This window comes from Saccopteryx leptura, chromosome 5 (genome assembly GCF_036850995.1).
Source record: "Saccopteryx leptura isolate mSacLep1 chromosome 5, mSacLep1_pri_phased_curated, whole genome shotgun sequence".
Classification (NCBI taxonomy): domain Eukaryota; kingdom Metazoa; phylum Chordata; class Mammalia; order Chiroptera; family Emballonuridae; genus Saccopteryx; species Saccopteryx leptura.
The window spans coordinates 35961271-35970126 of NC_089507.1; the positions used below are offsets into that span (position 1 = coordinate 35961271).

The 8856-nt window shown below is 43.1% G+C and overlaps 1 pseudogene; it reads right to left on the minus strand.

Moving 5' to 3' along the window:
* Window positions 1–1806: 1806 nt before the first annotated feature.
* Window positions 1807–2181, minus strand: LOC136405923 (small ribosomal subunit protein uS8-like; annotated as a pseudogene).
* Window positions 2182–8856: the final 6675 nt, after the last annotated feature.

Genomic DNA, 8856 nt, shown 5'->3' on the forward strand with positions numbered 1-8856 from the left:
TTATTAGTCTCAGGTGTACAGCATAGTGGTTAGACAAACATATATTTTACAGTAATTTTAGTCATTTTTCTTTTTGACAGAGAGGATGGGAGAGAGAGGGGGAAAAAAGAGAGAGAGAGAAAGGAGAGAGAGAAGTATCAACGCCTTCTTCCACTTAGTTGTTTCATTGATTGTGCCTCGTATGTGCCTTGACTGGGGTTTGAACTGACAACTTTGGTTCTCAGGCTGACACTCTATCCATTGTGCCACTGGCCAGGGCACATTAGTCACTTTTAAAATTTTATTACAAAGAGTAAAATCCCGTTTAATTCATATCCAAGTACATGTTAAAAATTTTAACATTCTGAAAAACAATATTAAAAAAAAAGTTGCCTGACCTGTGGCACAGTTTATAGCAGGGGTCAGGAAACTATTTGGCTGAGAGAGCCATGAACACCACATATTTTAAAATGTAATGACCCATGTATTATCCAATAAAAATTTGGTGTTGCCCTGGAGGACAGCTGTGATTGGTTCCAGCCACCCACAACCATGAACATGAGCAGTACGAAATGAATGGATTGTAATACATGAGAATGTTTTATATTTTTAACATTATTATTTTTTTTTTATTAAAGATTTGTCTGCGAGCCAGTTGCAGCCATCAAAAGAGCCACATCTGGCTCACGAGCCATAGGTTCCCAACTCCTGGTATATAGAGTATCAAGCTGGAACGCTGAGGTTGCTGGTTCAAAACCCTGGGCTTGCCTGGTCAAGGCACATACGATAAACAACTAAAGGTAATCAATGAACAACTAAAGTGAAGCAATTACGAGCTGATGCTCCTCACTCTCATCTCTTTTGAAAAGAAAGAAAAATTAATAAAAATTAAAAATAAATAAAATGTGTATTTAAAAATATTAATCCCAACTGTCTCTTTACTTGTCTTACTGTGACTACTAGAAAGTTGAATTACATGCCCACGCCTCTTGTTGTATCTGCCCTGGACAGCTCGGCTCTTAGGAAAGGGGAGCGGACCCCTGGTCTGTTTCACACAAGCCACCTGCCCTCTTCTGTGGTTGAGCTCTTTATACGCATTTTATAAGCATTTCCCAGGTGAAGTGGTCCAACAAACTCACTCACCCCAATTCCAGGAACACACTTGTGACACATTAACAGTAAAACTGTAGTTAGAAAAGATGTTTCAGCTCGACCTGTGATGGTGCCGTGGATAAAGCATCAACTGGAATGCTGAGGTCGCCAGTTCAAAACCCCAGACTTGATGGGTCAAGGCACATATCAGAAGCAACTATGAATCCATGCGTCCCGCTCCTCCTCCCTTTTCTTTCTCTCACCTCTCTAAAATGAATAAAAGCTTTAAAAAAAAATAAAAAAGACGTTTCATTTTTATAAAAAGGCGATTTGACGAACACATATTGATAAAATGTTATTGACATGCCATCCAAATTTACATACTTTGAAATGAGTCTTAGTGATCTCTGGGCTCTAGCTGTCTCCCAGCCTGCTTCCTTATAAGCACTTGCATAGTTAACTAACCATATATTTCAGGGCAGTTAATAACAGTGCATGAAATAAGCGTTGTCAAGCCAGGGCCAGACACCTTCCTCTGCTGAGCCATGAGCATGATGGGTGAGTTATCACAAGTCAAAACTTTCTTGTTCACTTCAGGAAAACAGAATTCACCAGTTAACACAAAGGCTGCACACTGCTGCAGGAGCTCTTGCTAAGCTGCTGTTATGTTCAGAACAACTGAGTGAAGCACCCAAGTCCACAGAGGCATTTTATTTGCATATATGTATTACATCCCTAGAAAAAGAATCCCAGGGTTTTCCCTCCTGAGTGTTTGGTCTTGCTTCTCCATGGTCCATGCTGCCCGCTGAGGCTGTCAGTACAATGAAACTAAACTGACAAAATGGAAGCAGATTGCTCTACAATTTTTCTAGATCTTTGAGCTGCACATCAAATCTGGGGCTGATTACTCTACATTTGTTGAACCTGAGGTTGACAACAATTTTCCTAGCTCTGTGGTCATCAATAATTTCAAGTTTGCCAATAAAACCATGCTCCATCATCACAGAAACCTTATGATGACTTTGGAGCACATCCTAATACAAACCTGCCTCTCTTTTCAACCTTGTGGATACTCTTGAGAGTATCAGCTAGGACATTCACGCCCACCATTATGCCAGCACAGAAAGATGGCGGGAAAAGCCACCTGAGTCATTTATTTTTATTTTTATTTTTTGTATTTTTCTGAAGCTGGAAACGGGGAGAGACAGTCAGACAGACTCCCGCATGCGCCCGACCAGGATCCACCCTGCACGCCCACCAGGGGCGATGCTCTGCCCCTCCGGGGCATCGCTCTGCGGCGACCAGAGCCACTCTAGCGCCTGGGGCAGAAGCCAAGGAGCCATCCCCAGCGCCCGGGCCATCTTTGCTCCAATGGAGCCTCGGCTGCGGGAGGGGAAGAGAGAGACAGAGAGGAAGGAGGGGGGGGGGTGGAGAAGCAAATGGGCACTTCTCCTGTGTGCCCTGGCTGGGAATCGAACCCGGGTCTCCCGCACACCAGACCGACGCTCTACCGCTGAGCCAACAGGCCAGGGCCCACCTGAGTCATTTTTAAAGCTCCATCCCCACTTCCTTCCCTGCCCAGACTCCACATCCAAAGATTCTGCTTGAATTAGTTTGAGATAGGACCTGGGCCTCATCATTTTTAAGAAATCTGTTCAGGTGGTTCCATACGCAACCAAGTTGGGAACCAGTGTGTGTGGTGGACCCTTGCTATTCAAAGCTGATTGTAAAGCCAGCAGCACTGGCTTCACCTGGAGTTTAGTCCTTACCTCAGACCCATTCATTAGAATCTGCTTTTTAAACAATTCCCCAGATAATATGTAAGTACTTTAAAGTTTGAGTCACTGATTTATATCATAGGCTAGATTCAAACCCTCACTCCATCACTTATTAGCTATGTGACCTTGAATAAGTTACCCAACATGCCTGTACCTTAAATCCCTCATAAAGAGAGTATAGTAATAGTACTTACTACCTGTAAGGTGGTTGTGAGAATTTCATCCAATGTTGTTCTAAATTCTTTAGAATAGTGTTTGATTCATAGTACATGCACAGCAAATGTTAGGTATTATTAATTACCCCTTTTTAAAATTTATTCATTTTAGAGAGGAGCGGGGGAAGAGAGAGAGAGAGAGAGAGAGAGGAGCAGGAAGCATCAACTCCTATATGTGCCTTGACCAGGCAAGCCAGGGTTTTGAACCGGCAACCTCAGTGTTTCCAGGTTGACGCTTTATCCACTGCGCCACCACAGGTCAGGCCTTAATTACCCTTTCTTGATTTGAATTTTAAACATTTGATGGGAGTTGTTAAAATGTATGTTTTTAAATTTTTCAGAGAACATAATTTTAAGGCTCAGTTTCTTAGGAGTTACTACCATGAAGTTACTTATTCACTTTGTGGTTCTAATACCATGAAAAAATAATTTCAAAACTGAGAGTGATGTGTTGGACCCAGCTGCAAAAATTTAAAATCAGTTACATGCAGCTGCACTCCGGTTCCCCTAATTCATCTAACAGCTTTTAGTGGGTTCTATAAATGACATTAGAAAAGGCACAGCAGATGTGCAAGATGGCTCCTGAAATCTAAAGTGGGGCAGATGGTTCTCTGGTTGATTGACAGCATGAGGAGCAGTGCTGCAAGGGTCACCTCCTGTGGAGGACGCGCCCCCACCCACTGTGTCTGCCTGCAAATCAAACTGTCATACAAGAAAGAAAAAAGCAGGAATGGCTATTCAGAAAGTCTTTGTTTTCAAATACTCATTGTAGGTGAAAAGATTCTCTGCAAAAAAGAGTTACCTAAATGTGGAAAAAAATTCTCCTGCTCTAACCAACCAAAGAGTTGACTCTGCATAGTTACAACAAAGTGGACAGATTCATGTTTGAACATAATACTCAGGATACTGGAGATTGAGCTGAGATTAATGAAAGAACAAAGAACTAATGTACATCAACATTTATCAACCAGCAAATAACACTGATTAATACCATACTGTTTAATCATTGGAAGCCTTATATTGCCCTTAAAAATAAGCTTCACCTGTATGCTTATCTCAATCTCTTCAAATTCCTTTCTAGAACTTCAGATCTTAAAGAAAAGAAAAAGAAAAAAGACAACTCACACTTATTGTATGTACAGTAAGTGCTAGACCCTCTGCTAGGTGCTTTCTTATAACTTTATATGACTTAGGATCTCAGAAATATTGACTATTCTTAGGTTATTAATACAGAAACAAGGGCCCCTTATATTACTGATGCTTCTCTTCAGATCTTCTGCTATAAAAGGGAAACCAAGCATAGAACAAGCCCCAGGAAAATATATTTAAGCATAAGTTCAGATGTGCAAGTGGCCTGAACCCCTTAAAAAGGACATATTCACTACAAAAGGTCAGACAGGTCCATTCACAGGAAGACTGAGATTTGCGGCTCCTCCCTGGGGCTATTCCCTGGAATTGCACCTGATAGGAGCCTCTGTTGTCTACTTGTGTCCCCACCTTACCACTTGCACCTTGTCAAATCTGCCATGATCCTGGACATCCAGACCATAAATATCCCAGCAATCCCAAGGGCTCCTTGCCCACAATGGGCAGCTATGCACCCTTGGGCTGAATTTTCTGACATTTATACATAGAAAAGAGCTGAATGTTGCTCACGATTCTCAACTGTGGAATGCACAGGCATGCCAATAGGCTTTATTCCCTATTAGCTACTCTCAGAGGACCTCAAAGAAGGTTGTTCAAGCTGGGGACAACTGGCCTGGGGCTCTGCCCACAGCTCATCCCATACGCTGAGTGGATCAATGGTTTGTGGCACATTCATGGAACCATAGCTGGGAAATGTTATGCTATTAATTATCCCTTCTCATTCTCATATTTTCTACTCTTCTCTTTAGTGGTTCTTCCCCTTTGACAATTACTGTCTAGACTCTATGAAATTAATAAAACAAAAACAAAACTAAATTTCATCCATTTCTTATTTTTCTTTCAGCCTCCCACTTTAAATTTTCCTTTCACCAGACAGCTAAGCTTTTGTAAAGAGTGGTCTATACTTTTCACTGCATTATTCCCAACCATTCTTTTATCATCCCATTTATATCTAGATTTTAATGAAACTACTTTGCCAAAGTTACAAATAACCTTATTATTATATTTAATGGGTAATTCTCAGTCCTTATGAACATTTGATATGCTTGATCATTCCTTCCTTCTTGGAACATCTGTTTCTATGACACTCCATTTTGAGCAGTAAGTATGTGTTGAACATTAAGCATAGGACATGATCTCTACACTCAGGGAGCATAAATGGAAATATGTTGAGTAATAATTGTGGTTAGGAAATTTAACAGTTCAACTGAAAAAAAACCCAAACTTTACTTGACACTGAAATCAAGGAATTTATTACATGTGCTTCATTTATGTGAATTAATGAGTACCCTAAATAATTTCTTTGTAATTAGTTATTTTAAACTTAGGTCTAATCGCCTGACCTGTGGGGGCGCAGTGGGTAAAGCATCGACCTGGAATGCTGAGGTCGCCGATTCGAAACCCTGGGCTTACCTAGTCAAGGCACATATGGGAGTTTATGCTTCCTGCTCCCTCTTCCCCTTCTCTCTCTCTCCTCTCTAAAATGAATAAATATCAATAAAAAGATTTAAAAAAAGATAAAATAGTAATATTCATTTATGAAAAAAACTAACTTAGGTCTAACAACTGGACATTTCGTACTGTGGCATTTCTTTTTTTTTTTTTTTTTTTTTTGTATTTTTCTGAAGCTGGAAACAGGGAGAGACAGTCAGACAGACTCCCGCATGCGCCCGACCAGGATCCACCGGGCACGCCCACCAGGGGCGAAGCTCTGCCCACCAGGGGGCGATGATCTGCCCCTCCGGGGCATCACTCTGTTGCGACCAGGCCACTCTAGCGCCTGGGGCAGAGGCCAAGGAGCCATCCCCAGTGCCCGGGCCATCTTTGCTCCAATGGAGCCTCAGCTGCGGGAGGGGAAGAGAGAGACAGAGAGGAAGGAGAGGGGGAGGGGTGGAGAAGCAGATGGGCGCCCCTCCTATGTGCCCTGGCCGGAAATCGAACCCGGGACTTCTGCACGCCAGGCCGACGCTCTACCACTGAGCCAACCGGCCAAGGCCTTTGTGGCATTTCCTTAGATCTTAATTCAGTGTAGGTATTTTGAAGTGAGTGGATTTAATTTAATCCAGGTAGATCAATTTCCGGTTATCTCACAGTTCAAGATTAAAGCACCAAGAGTCTGAATTGGCTGATAAATCTCGATCAACTGTGAATTATCTCGATCAACTCCCACTTTGGATCTTAATAATTTGTTTTAATACTTTGTGACATTGCCCAATTACTAATGGACTCGATACCTCTAAATGTCAGCACAGAAAATGTGTTTACCTTAAATGTACAGAATCCTGTTTGTTCCCACAGAAAGAGCACTATACTTTTTTATCAATAAAAATCCAATTTATTAATTAATTTGACTGCAGAGAAATATGTGGGCAACAGAAAATACAGCCATCAATATCTACTATGTGCCATATGTTAGGCATGTATAAAGACTATGATAAAGTCTAAAGTTCCATAACTATAAAGACTATAATAAAATTGAATTCTGAAATCTTACAATCTAGTCAGAATGCAAAGAACAGATTTTACTTTAGCATAAAGCTCAGCCAATGTCTTCTAGCTTTCTTCTCTTTATTTCTTCTCTTATAAAAATGTACTCAACAAATTTAAGAAATATTTGATTTTATACTATGTGCCAATCATTTTGATGCCAGACAGGCTACTAGTCTCATGGCCCTTTTATTTTAGTGAGTGGAGAGAGAGAGAGAGAGAGAATAAAATAAGTAATTCTTTTAGATTAAGATAAGTGCTGTGGGCTGTGGCTAGTTGGCTCAGTAGTAGAGCATTGGCCCAGCATGTGGAAATCCCAGGTTCGATTCCCAGCCAGGGCACATATGAGAAGCGACCATCTGCTTCTCCACACCTCCTCTTCCCTTTTCTCTATTTCTCTTCCCTTCCCACAGCCATGGCTCAAATGGTTGAATGGTTCCAGCAAGTTGCCCCCTCCCCCAAATGAATACCTAGAGGAAGTGTTCTCAAGGAGTAACTGCAATTGCAAAGGCCCTGAGCCCAGAACAAGCTTAGCATGTTCCAGGAACAAAAGGAGTACTAATTACTAATATCAATTATCTCAGGGACATATTTGGAGTGTCAAGATTTATAAGCCAAGCTCTCTGTCCTACAGGAGCTCTGTAACAGCAATAGACATAAGCAAAAAGAACACGATACAGCGCATAAGCGACAATGTAGTGACAAAAGCCTGTACAAAGTAAAGAGGCACTGAGGAGGAGGAGTGATGAATTCTCTGCGTCTGTTTCCAAGGCGGCTTCACAAAGGAGGTTGACAAGGTAGGGAAGAGAGTTGAAGGGAAGGGGGACAGGACACTGCATGCAGGTGCTGGTTCTGCTTCTTCATGATGAGCACAGTAGAAAGTGAGGCTCAAGAGGACAAAGACCAAGCTAGGAAGAGCCTTATATTCTGTGCATGACACGGTGGCGCAGTGGATAGAGCATCGGACTGGGATGGGAAGGACCCAGGTTCGAGACCCTGAGGTCACCAGCTTGAGTGCAGGCTCATCTGGTTTGAGCAAAGCTCACCAGCTTGGACCCAAGGTCGCTGGCTCGAGGAAGGGGTTACTTGGTCTGCTGAAGGCCCACGGTCAAGGCACATATGAGAAAGCAATCAATGAACAACTAAGGTGTCGCAACGAAAAACTGATGATGGATGCTTCTCATCTCTCTCTGTTCCTGTCTATCCCTATCTATCCCTCTCTCTGTCTCTGTTAAAAACAAACAAAAAAACCCAAAAAGGCTCTTAGGAAGGAACCACAGGACTGCCTTAGATGGATCACCACAGGCTCTCTCTTAAATATATCTGTGGGAGAATAAACGGGATAGTTCTAGAGGCAGTGAGAGAGATGAAATGATAGTCGCAGAGGGACCGGGAAAGATAGGAAATCTTAGAGTTTTTTAGGAGTCGAGGAAAAAGGAGTAGGGCAGATTTTTCACAGCTGAGTCACCTATATCTTTAAGTATCTGGCTCACAGTAGGCACCCAGTGTTTGTAGAACGCATGAAGGAATGAATGGTCGGATGTGCCAGAATGATGTCTGAGGAAGAGAAGTCGTAAGCCCGACTGCAAATACAAACTCTTCCTGTAATACAGAACCCTAAGTGCTTAAACCTCTTTTTAGGTGGGTCGTTTTAATCCTAACAACCCTATGAGGTAGGCGTTATTTCCATTTGTTAGACGAGAAGAACCCGAGGCTCAAGAGACACCGTACTCCAGGTTTTAGAAGTAGTCTTAAGTCCCACAGACAGCCAAGTGCGCATGCCTGGTAATTACTACTTTATATTGCTTAACCTAGAGGCTCAAAGAACGAAATGAATTACGTCAAGTGCAAAAACAGAGACGTCTATGAAGAGTCGGTTATTCTCAACAGGATAAAAGAGAGTTCCAGAAATTCCCCGCCAGCCGGTCACATCAGTGCGTCGCGTCACAACAGTCCGAACCCCAGCCGTGGCCCGCGACCCAGGTGGGGGCGGGGCGGGGCGGGGCGGGGCTCCGCGTCCGCGGCGGTGACAAGCGCAGTCGCAGTACAGCTCGTGAGCGCCGCGGCCTGGGGAGCAGGGAGGCGGGCCGAGCGGAGGGGCCGCGCCGCGCCGCCAGCGCAGGCGTCTATCCCGAGGCTGCTCGCCGCAGACGCCGCAG